This window comes from Leucoraja erinacea, chromosome 8 (assembly GCF_028641065.1).
Source record: "Leucoraja erinacea ecotype New England chromosome 8, Leri_hhj_1, whole genome shotgun sequence".
In the NCBI taxonomy this organism is placed as follows: domain Eukaryota; kingdom Metazoa; phylum Chordata; class Chondrichthyes; order Rajiformes; family Rajidae; genus Leucoraja; species Leucoraja erinaceus.
In genome coordinates this window covers 53,448,274-53,467,834 of record NC_073384.1, presented here as the reverse complement: position 1 = coordinate 53,467,834, position 19,561 = coordinate 53,448,274, and positions in this window count along the sequence as shown.

Below are 19,561 nucleotides of genomic sequence, written 5' to 3'. Positions count from 1 at the left end.
AATGAGATTCAGCTGTGTTATGTTTCCTTTGTGCAAACTAATGCAAATGTTTTCTACAAAGCCTTATGCCCCTGTCCCACTTAGGAAACCTGAACGAAAACCTCTGGAGACTTTGCGCCCTACCCAAGGTTTCCATGCGGTTCCCGGAGGTTTTTGTCAGTCTCCCTACCTGATTCCACTACCTGCAACCTCCGGCAACCACCTGCAACCTCCGGGAACCGCACGGAAACCTTGGGTGGGGAGCAAAGTATCCAGAGGTTTCCGTTCAGGTTTCCAAAGTGGGACAGGGGCATGTCCAAATAGACCTTGATTCTGATTTCCCCCAAGTTATTGATAGATATGTTCATTGTCACTGTTTTACAATTACGGCTTTTACTGCGTGACGGTGACTATAAAGTCTTCACAAATTTTTTGCGACAAAGCGTAAAGCACACATCACTATTTATATACTAAAATCAGAAAATGAAGATAAAGAATTAGCAGACCAGGCAGCATCTGTGGGAAGAGAAACAAAGTTAACCTTTCAGGTTAAAGATAATCTATTTGACCTGTTCATCCATCTCTGCAACTGAAAATTATCTTGTTGTCTCTCTTTTCCTGTCCTGATGAAGGATCTTTGACCTGAAACATGAATATCATTTCTCCCTCCATCCATGCTGCCTGATCTGCTGAGTGTTTCCAATATTTTTTTTTATTATTCCAGCGTTCCAGCATTTACAGTTTTTTGACCGTCATAAGTTGTCTACATATTGGCTCTTTCATTATTGGTGCAAAATGAACACCCCAGTCTATTAGTGACAATAATACAATTGCAGCAAAGCAAAGATAACCCTATTACTCTCCTGCACAATAAAGGGCCTGTCCCACTTGGACAACCTAATCCACGAATTTAGAAGACCCTAGACGAGTTGAAAAAAATGTTAAGGTCGTGTTGCCAAAGTGAAAGACCTCCTACGACCTCTTACGACTATGCCCACGACCTCCTACGACTGTGTCCCCTCGACCTCGACCTCAGTCTTCCACAACTAAGAGCAACTACGACTAGCTATGAATGGAAAATGATCACATAATCAAATGATGTCATGTTTGCATTTTTTTCCTCGGGCCAGTTACAGACCTACGACTACATACGACTATCATCATGACCTACTACGACCTACCTATGAGTCAAAAGTATAATGTTTTTCCATGACAAACTTTTTTTTACTCGTGGACATTTTTTACCAGGCTGGGAAAAAACGCCACGACCTAATTGAGGCCACGAGTACGTGGAGACCACTCACGAGCATGAGGAAGAGTTACGGAGACCTCCTACGTCCTCCTACGACCTTGTGACGACCATGCTGCGAGTACGAGTCAAGGGCAAACTCGGCAGAGGTTGCCAATTAGGTCGTGAAAGTGGGACAGGGGCTTAAGATCACATGAGCCGAACCTCAATCGTCGCGACTATCCCTCGAGGTCGAGGATGATGTTCTATGTTCTGTTGTTTTTATGGACTCTCAGGTGGCTTATGAGTCCAATCCTGGCTTTGCAGCTCACAGAACGAAGACGCCTGTGCGTGTATTTGTTTAACGTGTACTTGATGTTGCACTCCAAGAAGCACGCGGCCCTTCACAAATGAATCAACTCATTCCAATGGCAAGGGAACCAAGACGATTGGAGCTGATAGATCTGTTGCAGCCTTCATCCGTCTTCACAGCTGTTGAGTTCAAGATAACCTTGTCCGCCTGGTCCGCCGTTGAGGTCTTGTATGTTGGATCGTTCTTAGTCTGGACTCTCATCCCCGACCTTACCTCGTTTTCCTTGATTGACACCTCAATATGGATCCTGCAGCTTGTTTCATGCGTTAAAATGCTTTCATTTCTCTTCGAAGCATCAGTGAGATACAATTAATTGAATAGTGTACACACTCAATGATTAACAGCTATAAATCTAGCCAAGTAGCCGTCTTCTTGAACTCCTTTTGGGATTTTGAGTTCGTTTGGCTCTGAACTTTCATCAAATTATTTCATAATACACCATGTATGTAGTCCTTTTGTATCCTCAGGTTATCACTGTTTCCACAGCCAACAATGGACCATTGTGGGCTCCACCTTTCCTTGATCATCGGTGCCGGCTCTGATTTGTTTTGTACCTTTTCATACCTCTGGTTTCCCTCTCCCCTGACTCTCAGTCAGAAGAAGGGGCTCGACCCAATACATCACCTATTCTTTTTATCCGGAGATGCAGCCAGCATCTGCAGTTCCTTCCTACACGGGTTGTAAGCAACATAGGATGTCGGATGTCACAGCTTCCACTGAAGCGCAGCTGGATACCATCTTAACAAAGAAAGCAAAACCATAAATGTCCTTCCAGCAAAGATGTTCCTCTGTACTGTGGTCACTTATGTGATATAGAAAACACAGCAGCCAGTTTGGATACAGCAGCATCCCACAAAGAAATATTCTGACCACAAAATAATCTATTTTAGTAACATTGAATGAGTGATAAATATTAGCCAGGGATAACTTTGTTGGTGAACTTCAAATTATTGCTGAAAAATGTTTTAATTCCACTTGAGAGGCCTTCAGTTTAAGATGTAATCCTAAAGGCAGCATATTACTGCAATGAATGTCAAGGTCATGTGTGCCAAAGTAGGACTTGAGTCCAGAAGTTTCAAGCTCACGGACAGACTTTTACCAATGAAGCCACAACCACTCCCACACAAAAGTGTTACGCTGGTAGCTCAGATTGATATGCTTCTTGCTATTCTTCTATTTATGCAGATATATAGTATTTACCTGGCGGTACGGTGGAGCAGCAGTAGAGTTGTTGCCTTACAGCGCCAGAGACCCGGGTTTGATCTTGACTGCAGGTGCTTTCTGTATGGAGTTTGTACGCTCTCCCTGTGACCAGCATGGGTTTTCTCTGCGTGCTCCGTTTTCTTCCCACACTCCAAAGATGTACAGATCTGTAGGTCTTTTAGGACCGAGATGAGAACAACATTTTTCACACAGAGAGTGGTGAATCTCTGGAATTCTTTGCCACAGAAGGTAGTTGAGGCCAGTTCATTGGCCATATTTAAGAGGGAGTTAGATGTGGCCCTTGTGGCTAAAGGGATTAGGGGGTATGGAGAGAAGGCAGATACAGGATACTGAGTTGGATGATCAGCCATGATCATATTGAGTGGGGGTGCAGGCTCGAAGGGCCAAATGGCCTACTCCTGCACCTATTTTCTATGTTTCTATATTTCTATGTAGGTTAATTGGCTTGGTAAAATTGTAAATTGCCCCTAGTGTGTAAGATAGTGCTAGTGTACGGTGTGAGCACTGGTTGGTGCGGACTCGGTCGACCAAAGGGCCTGTTTTCACGCTGTATCTCGAAACTAAACAAAAACAAAAATAGATATGGGAAAAGTGAAACATATACAAGTATATCTTGCTTTAGAAAGATTGCTGCCTGGAGGTTTGAAGAGATGTGGGTCCTGTGCTATTCAATCTATGAACAACTTTAGAGGCTAGAGAATTAAAAGTAAAGTTGGAGCCATTAGACTGAAATAGTTGAACTGTCATACAGCGTTGTCTGATTGTGCAGCACAGGCAGTGGGCAGCCAATATCCATTTCAATAAATCCTAATAGAAACGTTTGTTCAAAATCAGCAAAAGCACGGTGTTGTGTTTACTCAAAACATCAAAGTTAACAATGCAAACTACAAAGGCATTCCTACTGCTGGCATCAGCTATTATTAACAGTAATGCTTTACTTTGGATTCGGTAGTGGATATTTGACATTGAAGGCAAATATTGGAAGTTTGTTTTGCATCAGATAAGAGTTGCCCTTGGCACTGACATCCAGTCGAGCTTTGAAGCCACTGGATTATTCCCAATCTACCCAGTCTCCATATAGAGAAATAATACTAAGTTCAAGTCGTGCCATTCCCAAAGGATATTTTCCTATTCTCAAGCTTAATGACTGGATAAGATATATGAAAGGAGACTGAACAGGTATTTGAATATCCAATTATTAGGATTCAATCCCCTCTCTGCCCCTGTGACATGCCCATGACAGACTCTGTCCCTACATGATTTATTACATGTCTTTATTACATGATTCTCAATGTAATAAACATGATGCTGGTTTGTACCAAAGAGAGACACAGAATGCTGGAGTAATTCAGCGGGTCAGGCAGCATCTTTGGAGAAAATTGCTAGGTAACGTTTTGGGTCAAGACCCTTCTTCAGACTGAGTTATTAAGTTATTCTGCCATTTTGTGTCTATCTACATGATTCTCAATTTAGTTCAGTATAGTTTAGTGATATAGAATGGAAACAGGCCCATCAGCCCACTGAGTCTGCGCAAACCAACCAACCAACCCATACACTAGTTCTATCCTACCCACTAGGGACAATTTACAGAAGCCAATTACTGTAACCTGCAAACCTGTATGGCTTTGGAATGAGGAAACTGGAAGCACCTGGAGAAAACCCACATGGTCACATGGAGAATGCACAAACTCCATGCAGACAGCTTCCGCAGACATGATCGAACCCGGGTCTCTGGCGCTGTAAGGCAGCTTCTCTACCGCTGCGCCACTGTGCCGCCCCAATTCCTGTCTACATCTGTATGTTTGGCACCATGATTATCTTTGGATGTATCCATATCTGCTTTTCCCCTCACTCTGACTGTTTCAGCACACGTGTACCCATGGTTTTGAATCTCGGTGTTTTATAACTGAAATTCTAGTATACCGGCAAAATGAACTGAACATGGGTTATTTAAAGCAGCATTGTTTCTCATAATAAATTGGCAACAGGACCTAATTAAATTGACGGCTTATTTGCTTTACCAATTGACCTGGTGGCATTTCTACCACATGGCGTTAATAATTCCTTGCTGCTATTTAATTTCCACATGGTTGGTCTTGGGCCTAAAGCTACTTGTCATGTTATATTAGAGAGAGTGTACCAATATTTTGAGCACACCCGCGTCACTTACCTAGCAGCAAGTGTTTGAGTTATTTTCCCATTCTCTTTTCACCTCTTGTTTAAACACCTGGTTATTTTTTTCCCCTTTATGTCTAAGACGACTTTTTCATCTTCTGATAAACAACAAAGACAACGTGTAAGCAAGTTCAGCACGAATTCACAAGAGAGTGCCACGATGGCAACTCTGTTTTGGCGCACACCTGGAACAGCTGAAACATCAAAAGAACTGGAACAAGTAGCCTTTGAAAATGATCAATCAAGTGATCTGGCAACCACCAGGATCCAACAATTATTTTCAAACTTACAAGAGCAGAGGAATAGGAGTCTCTTTTAACGTTGTGGGCTTTGGATTACAGTTGACTGTAAATTGACAGCAATGTTTAGCTTTTTATTGTATGGAAGCATACAGGTTCTTTTCTAGTGTAGGAAGTAAGGAAGGAAATGCAGATGCTGGTTTAAACCGAAGATAGACACAAAAAGCTTGTAGAACTCAGTGGGTCAAACAGCATATCTGGAGAAAAGAAATAGGTGACATTTTGGGTCACTGATGAAGGGTCTTGAGCTGAAACATCACCTATTCCTTTTCTCCAGAGATGCTGTCTGACCCGCTGAGCTACTCCAGCATTTTGTGTCTTTCTTCGGTTTGTTTCTCAGTGTTTTTAAAAGGTAGAGTATCATAATTTCTCCACTTCTTCCAATGTAGAGTTTGAGAGGTCATGGGTGAAAGCTGGGCCAACCTTTGGCATTTGGGGAGTAAACATAGAAAGAACTAGGTGTTGAAGCAGTGTAGGTTTGCTGTAAGGTCTGAGTCATGCATATGGGCAACAAAGTCAAATCAAAGGCATAGTCTAGCAGTTGTCTCCCAGCCCTTTTCTTAATGTTCTTTTCTTCAATTCTTCATCAATTGAGTAGTACATTTACCCATCCCTACAGCTCAGAAGGCCTCTCTTCGTATGGAAGAGTGGGCGGGTGGTCGAAATCTGTTGGTGATCTCATGCTTTCACCAGGCAGTTAGAAGCATGTCTAAGGCCGTCTAGTGTAAGCAAAAAATAAGTAGCTCTAAAAAGTCATCCCCAGCTGCAGTAGTCATCACTCAAACTTTCAGCAATCTTTCGTCTCAGAATCTTCGCTTACGCTGGTCTCAGCTGATCCTGCCAACAGCTGTGCCTCGTAGCTCACATTCTGATTCAACCCTGGTGAATTGCAAGTGTAAAGGAAGGAGGCGAAATGGCCAAGGACTCTGCTGATGACTCTGCGGAGAGAGTCGAGATCTACTCAGTTGAGAGAGATATTGCATTTTCATGCTTTAATTTCAAGTTTCATGTAGCTTGTGTTTTATCTCGTGTTTTATGACTGTTGGCAGATCAATTTCCCCACTGGGATAAATAAACTTGTATCGTATCGTATTGTATTGCAACAACTAAATGCTGGACACAGTTTCTGCTGCGGTTTGTTGACCACAATGATGTTGGGAACAAGCAGAGATTTTTGTTTGTTGATAAAAATCACAGATGTCACATTAAAATTTCAAGCTTATAAGTTTATGATGTTACATTAGTTTTGGTTTAGTTTGGTTTAGTTTAGAGATGCAGCATGGAAACAGGTTATTTGGCCCAACGTGTCCACGCCGACCATCAATCCCCAGTTTAGTTTAGTATAGTTCAGAGTTACAGAGTGGAAACAGGCCCTTCGAACAGCCCGTACTGACCATCGAACACCCATACGCTAGATATGCCTTTCACACTCGGATCAATTTAGAGAATGGTATTAACCTACAAACGTGCGTGTCTTTGAAATGTGGGAGGATACTAGAGCACCCAGAGAAAACACACGTGGTCACAGGAAGAAGGTACATACTCTGCACAGATAGTATCCGTAGTAAGGATCAAACCTGGCACTTTGGTGCTGTAAGGCATCAACTCTATTGCTGCACCACTGTGCATCCTTTGCAATCTTTGCTTTAATTTCAGCAAATTAGTTTGCTTAAGGATGGTACTTCTGCTGTGAGACATATTCTGAAGTTATCTTACATAGAAACATAGAAACATAGAAATTAGGTGCAGGAGTAGGCCATTCGGCCCTTCGAGCCTGCACCGCCATTCAATATGATCATGGCTGATCATCCAACTCAGTATCCCGTACCTGCCTTCTCTCCATACCCCCTAATCCCCTTAGCCACAAGGGCCACATCTAACTCCCTCCTGTTCTTGTTAAAATTTGCTTCAGTCTAAAAACGTACCTCACAATTAAACTGAATATGATCCCAGGAATGTGTAGGTTAACCTATGATGAGCATTTATCGGCACTGGGCCTGCATTTGTTGGAATTTAGAAGAAAAATCCAGACAAAATTACGAGACTTTAAACTCTTTCCCGGACGTCCCCCGGAAAATGTGAGCCGTAGGACAGGTGAGATGGCTGATCTCAACCTTATCGGGAATTGTGTGGCCGTTTGGTGGGCCAATTTTGAACCCTGCGGCCGGGACTTTGGAACTCCGGCCCAGCCAGAGCCAGCAGATCTGTTCCCATAGCCGACTTCCAGGGCCTTACTTTGTGGGCCTGTATCTCGGCCACTCAATGGCCTCGGTGGACCGTTCCAGTACTGTTCTTGGAGGCTATGACCTCTGTTGGACTGGCAAAACAGATAATACCTCATGCTCTGGAAACAATGGTGCCGGAAAATCACTGGTGGACCTGTCTCACAAATTACTCAAATATTTGATATGAAATTCTTTTGTAGTTCTTTCAAAATGCTTAATGGTTTTATTTAATGCTTACCTTGGCTAACTCTTGCACCTGACCTAAAATGTTACTCAATGACTCAATAATCAGCTGCAGTAAATTCCAGAAACAACAATCTTAAGTGAATGATATCACGGTATGAAAGGCATTGCCATGTATGAAATCACAGCTTTAGGAAGAATGCCCATCAATGTGTTCACAACAGTGGCTGTCAACACTTCACCCACAGGGGCAGATGTGTATGTGTTCCCTGTAGCAGCTTCAGACCATAATCAAAATAAATAGTACTGGAGCATGTTTTACTCTGGCAAAAGTACCAAATATTTCTCTCCTCTGCAAAGTATGCAGAGAGTAAAATGCTCAAATTTAACTCAAGGGAGGAATTCCTCCCCGTGTTTTGGGGCTAAAACTCTGCCCCGTAGTATCAGTTGTTTTGCACACAGGTGGGGCATTGGAATATTTTATAAATCCCATATGCCTCCACACCTGCTGTTGCGATCATGGGAAGTGAGGAATAGTTAATTATTTGGGGTGTCATTGATTACAGATACATGGAATTTCTTGCGTATTGCCACTATTTTGTGTTTAATTCCATTATATCAGCTGCCTAATATCATCAGTGAAAACCAAAGGACTGTTTTTCTATGCACGCACAACCTAACAATTAAATAAAGTTCATATCTCTTCGTTATCACCTAGTTCACAGCCTGCAGTGGACCATTGTGGGCTCCAGCTTCCCAGAGTCATCAGTGCCGGCTCTGATTTGTTCTGTACCTTTTCATACCTCTAGTTTCCTTCTCCTGTGACACAGTCTGAGGAAGGGTCTCAACCCTGAACATCACCTATTCCTTTTGTTCAGAGATACTTCCTGACACGCTGAGTTACTCCAGCATTTTGTGTCAATGGTCAGTGTAAACCAGCATCTGTAGTTCCTTCCTACTCATTTTAATACAGTTTGCTAATACTACTCTTCTGCCTCTGCGACAGCAGCTTGGATAATGTTGAGGTTCATCAGCTGGACACTGACTTTAGACTTTAGAGATTGCAATGTGGAAACAGGCCCTTCGGCCCATTGACTCCATGCCAGCCAACAGTCACCCAGTACACTAGCACTATCCTACACACCAGGGGCAATTTATATTTAAATTTTACCGAAGCCAATTAGCCTACAAAACTGCACATCTTTGGAGTGTGGGAGGAAAATGGAGCACCGGGAGAAAGTCACCGGGAGAATGTACAAACTCTGTACAGATAGCACCCGTAGTCAGGATCAAATCCAGGTCTCTGGAGCTGTAAAGCAGCAACTCTGCCGCTGTTATTAGACCCTTAACTGTTATTAGAGATATCACTGCCAAGGAGAGAATTAGTTAAATCCTAATTAGATAGCTAGATTTGTGCTGTAAATTTGGCATGATGTCTTAAGTTCCATTTCATGGCTTTGAAGGTGGCGGGACAGCTGTGGTAAGTAGTGGTGATGATACCTTTTCATCAGGAATGCAATCTTTCATATAGATGGAAAGATAAGAAATGTTCTAATGCAATTCACCGATCTTAGGGAAATCTTTCAACGTATTATTTCAGCTCATGGTTCTTTCTATTGTGTCGACGTTCCTTGAAGCTGCGTCCCAGTGTCCAGCATAACTTTCTGCTTGACATCAGATCATATCTTCGCAGCACTTGAAAAGCAAAATGCAGAAAGTGCTGGAAATACTCTGCTGGTTGGACATTGTCTTTATACCTTTGAAATATAAGACACGCGTATCGCGGAAAGTCAAAAAGGACGTTATTTTCTCATGACATGCTGCCCTTCATCAGTCAGGGAATTGTATATAGAAGTTGGGATGTAATGTTACAGATGTACAAGATGTTGTTGGGGCTGCATGGATTATTGTGTGCAGTTTTGCTCACTGCTATAGGGCAGTTGCCAATCAACTGGAAAGAGTGCAGAGAAGATTTATGGGAATATTGCCAGGACCTAAAAGCCTGAGTTATAGGGAGAGGTTGGAAGAAGGGTCCCAACCCAAAATGTCGCCATCGTTTATCTCCAGAGATGCTGCCTGACCTGCTGAGTTACTGCAGCACATTGCAGCTATCTTTGGAATAAACCAACATCTGCAGTTGCTTGTTTCTAGATGGCTTGGACTTTGTTCCTTGCAATGCAGGAGGCTGAGGGATGATCTAATAGGGGTGTACAAACTCATGTGGGGAATAGATGGGGTGAATGCACAATGTCTTTCTCCCAGGGTAGGAGAATCAAGAACTAGAAGACATAGGTTTAAAGTGAGAGGAGAAATGTATAATTGGAACCCGAGCGACAACTTTTTCCCACAGAATATCCAGAAGTGGATATACAGAATGAGCTGCCAGAGGAAGTATTTGTCCCGCTGAGTTGCTCCAGTATTATGTGTCTATCAAAGTAGTTGAGGTAGATACTGTTACATTAAAAAAAATATTTGGATTGTTGCAAGGTCAGGAAAGGTTCCTGGGGATATGGGCCAAGCATGGGCAAATAGGACCAGCTTAGACTGGGCATCTTGTTCAGCATGGACTGGTTGGGCTGAAGGGCCTGTCTCGGTGCTGGATGACTCTATAACCCAATGGCATTTTCTTTTCATGGGTGCAGCTTCAGCACAACTTGTTGGAACAAAAAGCCAATCACAGATTGTACTAGCATCAGAGATGGACACAAAATGCTGGAGTAACTCAGCGGGACAGGCAGCATATTGTGTCTATCTTGGGTGTAAACCAGCATCTGCAGTTCCTTCCTACACACTTGCACTAGCATCAGATTTGATACGATGCCTACCTCTCATGTTGGACAAAGAGTCCACTGGAAAGAGGGCATGTAGTTTTACAGATACATTGTTGGGGTTGTGGGTTCTGATCCAATTCCTCTATTTCTGCTTTTCCTGATGGAGTGTTAGGGTCAGAAATATCCAAACTCCTGCTTTTCTACTTTGCTACCTCTACTGTGTTACTTAACTCTAGACAAGAGAATCAAACAGCATCATCCCATTTGCCTCTTTCAGTTTAGTTCAGTTTAGTTTAGTTTAGTTCCGTTTAGTTTAGATTAGTTTAGTTTAGTTTATTGTCACGTCTACTGAGGTACACTGAAAAGATGTTGTTGTGTGCCAACATGACTACAATCAAGCTATCCACAGTGTAGCGAGGAATAGATTGGGTAGATGCACAGTCTCTAGCCCAGAGTAGGTGAATCGAGGACCAGAGGACATGGGTCAATGCTCAATCAATGACTCGAAGGGCCAAAGAGCCTATTTCCATGTTGTATCCTTCAATCAATCAATCAAAAGATTTTTTTAAATTATATTGGGTATTTAAAACAAAAATTAATCAATGATTATTCCTACTCCAGGATTCCACTCTTGCCATTTTCTCATTGTAGATTTCAAATGCAAATTAAGCTAACAACTGGCCAGGCTTCACTCGAGAACTGATCCTTGTTTTTAATGTGCATGTAATGAGAATGTTTATTTATGTGTTTTTAAATATTGCATTTAACTTAAAAAATGTTGCTGTGGCTTTTTTAAAGTTTTGAAATCTATCTAAATGGCAGCTAAAACTGGAAATTATTCAAACCTACAACAGTTAAACACACGCTTTTAGTAAGCAACTAGACTAAGTGGGTCCCGTTGGGTCCCAGCTTCACAAGAGAGGGCTGATCCCCCAACGCAATATTCCACCTCTCCACAAATTTCCAATATTGGTGTCCAGTGGGGTGGGGGGCGGGGGGGTTGGGGTCTTTCTGGAGCGCTAGTATGGGTGTTGTGGGCTGAAGGGACTGGTTTCCAGAGGGATAGTATGGATATTGTGGGCCGAATTAATTCTTGGGCTGGCGGCTCAGTCACTCGAGCCTGTTGTGCTAGCAGCTCACTCACTCACGGCTGGTGGGCCGGCAGTTGACACGGCTATTCCTTGAAATTCCTTTCTAAGCATGGTGTGCAAGACCACCAAATTCAAGTGCAGTTTCTATAAGCCATTTCAAGCAGGGTACAAGGCCACCAAATTCAAGTGCAGTTTTCTACCATTTCAAGCAGGGTGTACGGTCACAAAATTCAAATGCAGTTCCATACCATTTTAAGCAGGGGTGCAAGGCCACTAAAGACAGAGGCTCGTGATCTCTCCCTCCCCATCTTGCAGAGACTGAGCCACGCCCACACTTCCGGGTTTTTGGTCCCTCCCCCCTCCCACCAAAAGGGGCGTGGCCTTCAAGGCTTGATTGACAGGAGAAAGAATCTCAACATTTTTTGAAACACACAACTCTTTTATTTTGCATTGATGGGAAATATCCTCGGCACCTGATGAGCGGAGGGGGACTGAGTAAGATAGCAAAAAATCACAGCCATACGTGGTATCGTTTTTTCTAAAAACAATAAACAGCGCAAACAGGAAGTGGTCATCTTTAGACTTTTAATTATATAGAAGGCAACACCACTTTTCAATTAGCAACACCACCTTTCAATTAGGCAACACCAACTTTTGCATTTTCGAACCAAAGGCAACTTTTGCATTTTTGAACTGAAGGCAACTTTTGCATTTTCAAACTACACTTTCAAACCACATTAAGGGCACTCACAGGTCAGTAGACACATAAAACTACATTCACAGTTTAGTAGACATGTGTTCAGTGTTATTTACAGCTCAGACTGAGAGTCGTGACCTCTCACTCCCCCATCTTGCAGAGAACTGAGGCACCTCCACACTTCCAAGTTTTATAGTCCCTCCCCCTTCCCACCAGGAAGTGTGTGGCCTTCGTGGTGTGATTGACAGGAGAGAGAAACATTATTTTAATCATTAATAAGTCTTTTATTTTTAATCAATGGGAAACATCCTCTAGTCCTGCGCTGCGGAAGAGGACTCTGAGTAAGATGGCCAAAGATCACAGCCGTAAGTTTTTACCTAAAATAAATATGCAATGCAAACAGGAAGTGGTCAAGATCAGTGTTTTAATTATATAGATAATATTGGCTCCGGCAATATATTTTCCTGCTGACTTTCGTTTTATTTAATGAGTTAAATCTTTTTAACGTTATTACTAGGTCGAAAAGAAAACATGCCCAGCTTCTAAGGTTTCTTTTCATGTTGTGTAATTGCTCATTAGCTGGCTTCTGCTGATACAAATATACTGGGACTGGCAAATTAAAACAAAATCATCAGAAATTTGAAACGTTTTTTTTTAGATTGTTTTTTTTTAATAGATCAAGAACATCAATGGAAATGCCCAGCTGGATGATAATCTTTATTTTAACCCCATACAGAAAAGGCAAATAGAAGTGACCGAATAAACCTGTCCCTCAGAAGATGCCTCTGCATCCGCATATTGAAGATACATTAAAAATATGGTTCAAATTTACTTTGATTTACGAAGCTGCATCTGTGGCTGGGAAAAGATAACATCAGAGAAGGGTCTCAAGATCCACCAGGACAGGGAAAGTGCCTGGTAGAGCTTGGTGTGGGGCCTCGCATTGACCATTACTTTCTAAGAGGTAGCCAAATCAGTCGAGTGAAGCCCAGTGGCAGGTTACCCACCACAGTCCACAGGGTATCAGCACCCCAGGTGAAGCTCAACCAAGTACAGTACCACCAATGGACACGAGTCCAGAGCCCAACCAGCCACAGTCAGTGGTAGAGAGGAAGATGGAAGGGAAAAAGCAGAATGGAGCAGTCACTGGCTGTGGCTGAAGAGAAAATATGCTGCCTGGGCTGCCACGTGACCATCTAGAGGCTAACCATAAGACACACACCCAGGGCTGATCACCCCGCGGTGGGCCTGCCTCGACTGAGGGTGGCTTGTGATAAACGGCCGAAACACCCAGTGACATTGAGGTACACAACTGAAGATGTGTCTGATTGGTAGCAAAATCACCTAGTGGTCATCCCCAAGTATACCGGGTGTCAGTTGTGGTGAAGAACCTTAGGGATTGTAACATCCAGTCCTGCTAATCAAATCAATATTTAAGCACATCATTCGACTGAAGCAATTATTTTGTCATCAATTGCATTGCTGAACATGTCCACAGAGAATATTCTTCCTGCTCCGCACCTCAGTGATGATTCGCAGAGATTTTCCACATATTGTGACAACCAGCAGATATGAAATCTACCAAAACAATAACCGACATATTTTAAAATAAGCCAAATGACACGAATATTGCTTGCAATAAATTCCCACACTTAAAAGCTATACAGGTTTGTAGGTTCATTGGCAATGCTAGTGTACGCTGGTCGGCACACATTCGGTGGGCAGAAGAGCCTGTTTTTGCGCCGTATCTTTAAATTATACTAGGAGGGTGGCACAGTGGCGCAGTGGTAGAATTGCTGCCTTACAGCATCAGTGACCAGGGTTTGATCCTGGCCATGGGTGCTGTCTGTACAGAGATTGTATGTTTTCCCCATGACCGCATGGGTTTTCTCTGGGCGTTCCTGTTTCCTCCCATACTCTAAAGATGTACAGGTTTTTGGGTTAATTGGCTTCTGTAAAATTGTAAATTGACCCTAGTGTGTAGGATAGTTCTAGTGTATGTGGTGATCACTGGTTGGCGTGGTCAACGGTGGGCAGAAGGGCCTGTTTCCACGTTGTGAGGTTTGTAAAGGGAGATCCAGAGATGGAAATCAGCTGAAGGAGATTTAACAAAAGATGGGTAAACAGACTTCTTGCTACAAGGGATATATTGCAATATACAGAGCAGACAATGGCCCACAATGCCATTGTAATTAGAGGCAAGGCAAACGTCCTTAGTTTGTTCACCCATGGCTGGTCAATAAATCTCTTGTGTTAGTGGAAATCCTGTGCCAGTGAAAAGCCATCCTAAAGATTGTTGCCTTGTTGTTCACAGCCACAGTGACCATTCTTTAAGATCCCTGCTGTAACCTCTTCAATGGACTCTTCCATGAAAACCCTTTCAGAAAACTCTCAATGGCCTAATCACATGCAACAAACCATCAAACCTGCACCCCAGAAAACAGCTTTTCAGTTGGGCTCTTGGATCTCCTGGATGTTGAGAGGAAGTTTCCACCAGTGACAGAGTCTGGGACTAAAGGTCGTAGCCTCAGAATAAAAGGACATACTAGAAATGAGATGAGGAGGAATTTCTTTCATCATGGTGGTGAATCTGTGGAATTCATTGCCATGGACAGCTGTGCAGGCCGTCCGTCGTATTTTTATGGCGCAGATTGCCAGATTCATGATTGGTGCGGTTGTCGGGGGGTTATGGGGAGAAGGCAAGAGAATGGGATTGAGGGGGAACGATAGATCAGCCATGATTGAATGGTGGAGAAAAATTGATGGGCCGAATGGCCTAATTCTGCTCCTATAACTTATGAACTAATGTTGTGTTTGTCTCATTCTCTCTGAGATATTAGAAACATCTATAGTAATTCATATTAACAACAAAAAAAAAGCAAGCTTCAATGGCACTTTATCCTCACATGTACTTATTAACAGTCAAATTATTTTTTTGTTTACAATTCAATAAAATCTTATTATACATAAGCACAATTATACCAAGAGTATAAAAATACTAATTTACAATAGGACAGTGCACAAGAGTCACCATGTTTCTGGCACCACTTGTATCCTTCAAGTTTCAAAGTTCTTAAAAATGCAGAGTATTATCTTGACTTTAATTTGGTTTAGTTTAGTTTAGTTTAGTTTAGATATACAGCATGGAAACAGGCCCTTCGGCCCACCGAGTGCGTGCCGACCAATGATCACCCATACACTAGTTCTACCCTACACACTAGGGCCAATTTTTACAGAAGCTAGTTAACCTACAAACCTGCACGTCTTTGGACTGTGGGAGGAAACCCGAGCACCCAGAGAAAACTCACTCGTTCACAGGGAGAACATGAGCAATGTCGCTACAACATAGAGAGCAGCTGGTCATGTCATACACATTGTAATGTATTACCAACCAATATTACACATGACACATTTTTACATTCCACCCAAATTGGACATAAACTGGTGTTATTCAGGGAGTCGCCTCCTTGCAGTAGCCGAGGTGTAGCTGGATGATTTTTGACAGCAAGAGCAGAAACGTCTTTATGTTTGTGGAAGTAATATGAAGGGCAGCCTAACTAGTTGACTACCTTGTACTTGGGGCAAAGGGATGAGTAGAGAACATGCAAGTGATTCCAGAAACGGTGGAAGAAAACATGCTAGAGTTGTGTGAGTGAAAAAACCCCCATCTTATTCCTTTGACAGCTGTCCAGCTGGAAGTGCTTCCACAAATATTTAGCTTTAAGAAGTGTGAGGCAGGGCCAGTGATTTGCAGGCTGCACTGCAGATGTGGAAGCACATTCTGGGTCGAGTATTTGGTGTTTGCATATCGTCGGCTTCCCCTTGTGGGCCCCATTAATGTTCGCTAGCTTGGCTCTCTTCCGTATTGGTGAGAACTTTTTTCTCGTTTCGTCCCCTGACTGACGAGAAAGCATTGACATGATTAGCCCCCACTTGCCACCATGCTTGCTGTAAAATAACGGCACTTCAACTATATTCCACTGCTGCAAATGCTGCCATTTTCTGAAGCTTCTCTTCCTGCAGTCAGATGTCATGCGGTCCATACTCTTTCTGGCCATGATATATCATTTCTGTTTCTCTCTCCACAGATGTTAAACTAATAGATGAGGCGGCATGATGGTGCAGCGGTAGAGTTGATACCTTATAGCGCCAGTGACCTGGGTTCCATCCTGACTACGGGTGCCGTCCATATGGAGTTTGTATGTTCTCCCTGAGACCATGTGGGTTGCCTCTGGGTGCTCCGGTTTCCTCCCACATTCCAAAGACATGGAAGTTTGTAGGTTAATTGGTTTCTGTAAATTGGTCCTAGTGTGTAGGATGGAGCTAGTGTTGTTTAATTCTAGAAATAGTGATAGGATAGTTAGTGTGAACTTGATGGGCCGAAGGGCCTGTTTCCCTGGTGTATCTCTAACTCAGCAGGGCAGGTTCAGAGCAGCGATAGCTCTGGGGATGAAGCTGTTCCTGAGTCTGGAGGTGCGGGCGTAGAAGGCCTTGTAACGTCTGCTGGAAGGTAGGAGTTCGAACAGTCCATTACATGGGTGTGAGGAGTCTTTATGGATGCTGACAGCCTTCCTGAGGCACCGTGTGTAGTAGATGCCCTCCAAGGCTGGTAGCTGTGTCCCAATAATCCTCTGTGCCCTGTGGATGACGCGCTGAAGAGCTCTCCTCTCCACCTCCGTGCAGCTGAGATACCACACAGAGATGCCATATGTTAGGATGCTCTCTGTGGTGCAGCTGTAGAAGGTTGTCAGCAGCTGTTGGGGCAGACCAGTCTTTTTCAATGTTCTCAGGAAGAACAGTAATTGCTGTGCCTTCTTGACCAGCGCAGCGGTGTTGGTGGACCATGTGAGGTCCTCTGAAATGTGTGTACCCAGAAACTTAAAGCTGGACACTCTCTCCACACTGTCCCTGTAGATGGAGATTGGGGCGTATTCCCCATTATGTGTCCTCCTGAAGTCAATAATCAGCTCCTTGGTCTTGGAGGTGTTTAGGAACAAGGTGTTACGTGAGCACCAGTCCGTCAGGTTCTGCACCTCCGCTCTGTAGTTTGTTTCATCCCCGTTGGTGATCAGCCCGATCACCGTTGTGTCGTCTGCAAACTTGACGATGGTGTTGGTGTTGAATGCAGGAACACAGTCGTATATGAAGAGGGAGTAGAGCATGGGGCTCAGTACACAACCCTGTGGTGTGCCGGTGCTCAGGGTGATAGTGGAGGACAGGTGGGCCTAGTCTCACTGCCTGCGGTCGCTCCGTCAGGAAATTCAGGATCCAGTTGCATATCGGCGAGCTGAGGCCTAGCTGGTGGAGTTTGGTGGTGAGCTTGGTGGGGATGACCGTGTTGAAGGCAGAGCTATAGTCAATGAAGAGCATCCTCACATACATGCCCTGTCTGTCCAGGTGAGTCAGGACAGTGTGAAGAGCCAGAGAGATGGCATCCTCTGTGGATCTATTTGCCCTGTATGTAAGTTGATGTGAGTCCAGTGAGGCAGGGATGCTGGATTTGATGTGTGAGAGGACCAGCCTTTCAAAGCACTTCATGGGTAATTGGACTTAGGGCAACCGGGCGGTACTCATTCAGGTTGGTGACTTTTGACTTTTTCAGCACCGGCACTATGGTAGCTGTCTTCAGGCACTTGGGGACCATTGCCAGAGATAGAGACAGGTTAAAGATCCTTGTGAATACCTCAGCCAGTTGTACAAGCACAGTCCTTTAGTACCCTTCCCTGGACTCCATCCGGGCCTGCAGCCTTGCGTGGATTGATCCTACGCAGAGCGCACTGAGTGCTCAGTGTTAAGATTAAAACGATACTAAACTGAATAGTTACAATTTTTACTGTAATTAAGAGTCATACTGACATTTCTGAAGTTATGAGAATTATTTAATTATTGATCAGAGTGATTATGGTGTGCAGACCACTTACAGCCCTAATTGTACACCTGTCCCTACTTTCTTGACCTAAATAATTTCAGATTTAGTCAACATGTCTTTCTGGTAATGTGGAAATTAGAGGCACTTTCTCATCAAAACTATAATTTTGCCTGAAATCCATATTGATTATTGAAGTGAAATGCTGTGGAAATATGCCATGAAACCCATATTCTGTAAAGTTCATTTGTTCTAATGCTCGGTGTTCCATATAGTAACAAATCAGTATCGTATGTTAAACAATATGAATTCTTGGATCCAAATGTGCTGGAGGAAAGAGATGGTGCTCTATGGAGGATTTCAAAATCACATTGCATCATGTAAAACCTGTAGATTAGTTGTTGAAATATTATGGTTTGAATAGATTCATAGAGGTTCATAGATTCATTGTTACACTGTTTGGAAACAGGCCCATTGGCCCACCTTGATGTTAACGACCAAGATGCTAACCTTTCGTTGATCACATTTCCTTGCATTTAGTCCATACCCCTCCAAACATTTTACACTTGAAGAATAAAATAATCTCCTTAAATGTGATTTAAACATTGAATTTTCAAAACATGGATACTTTAAGTGCTGAACTACACAAATGTTAACATAACAAACAGAATCCTAAAATATTTCATGCTTCATGATAATTGGGTTCCATTAGAATTTTAGTCACATTGAATCGATGTTTACCTCTTTTTATTGATTGAAAAGGGCAATTTCAATTATCAATTGCACGGTGAGTTTTGGTGGTGACAATATACTGACTGAATTTTCTGTGCTCGTACAGAATAAATCCCAGCTGCTGCACAGTGAGAAACATAATGGAATGAGCCATTTCTAACTTGCTGGCAAGTCAGTGCATGACCCACCTGGCCTTCTCCGTCACACAACCTCACTAACTCTTGCGCCTGCACAAATACCGCTGGCTTATGCGCTTGTAGAATTACATGTATGCACACAATGTCACCAGCTGCACAAGTGTGGAACTCCTTGGGTATTTGCATGCATAACATAAAATCTGGCATAATTTAAATCTCCGACTGACTATAAAACTGTCTAAGGTTCGCTGCTGACATGCTGACAAGCCTACAAAGATTTTTGATAGTTATTGTGTATGAAGAAGAATACAAAAAAAACAGCTTTCTCTTCAATAACCTCAGAGATAAAATGTCAGAGGATTTAAGGCAAGGTTCAGAAGCTGCCCCAATATATCATTCCCCATTCCCACTCTAATTCTATGAAGATGATGTTTCTTAGTGTGCACAACACCAACCAACAAACAACAGAAGATGGACACCAAAAGCTGGAGTAACTCAGCAGGACAGGCAGCAGCTCTGGAGATAAGGAATGGGTGAAGTTTTGGGTCGAGACCCTTCTTCAGTTTAAACCAGCATCTGCA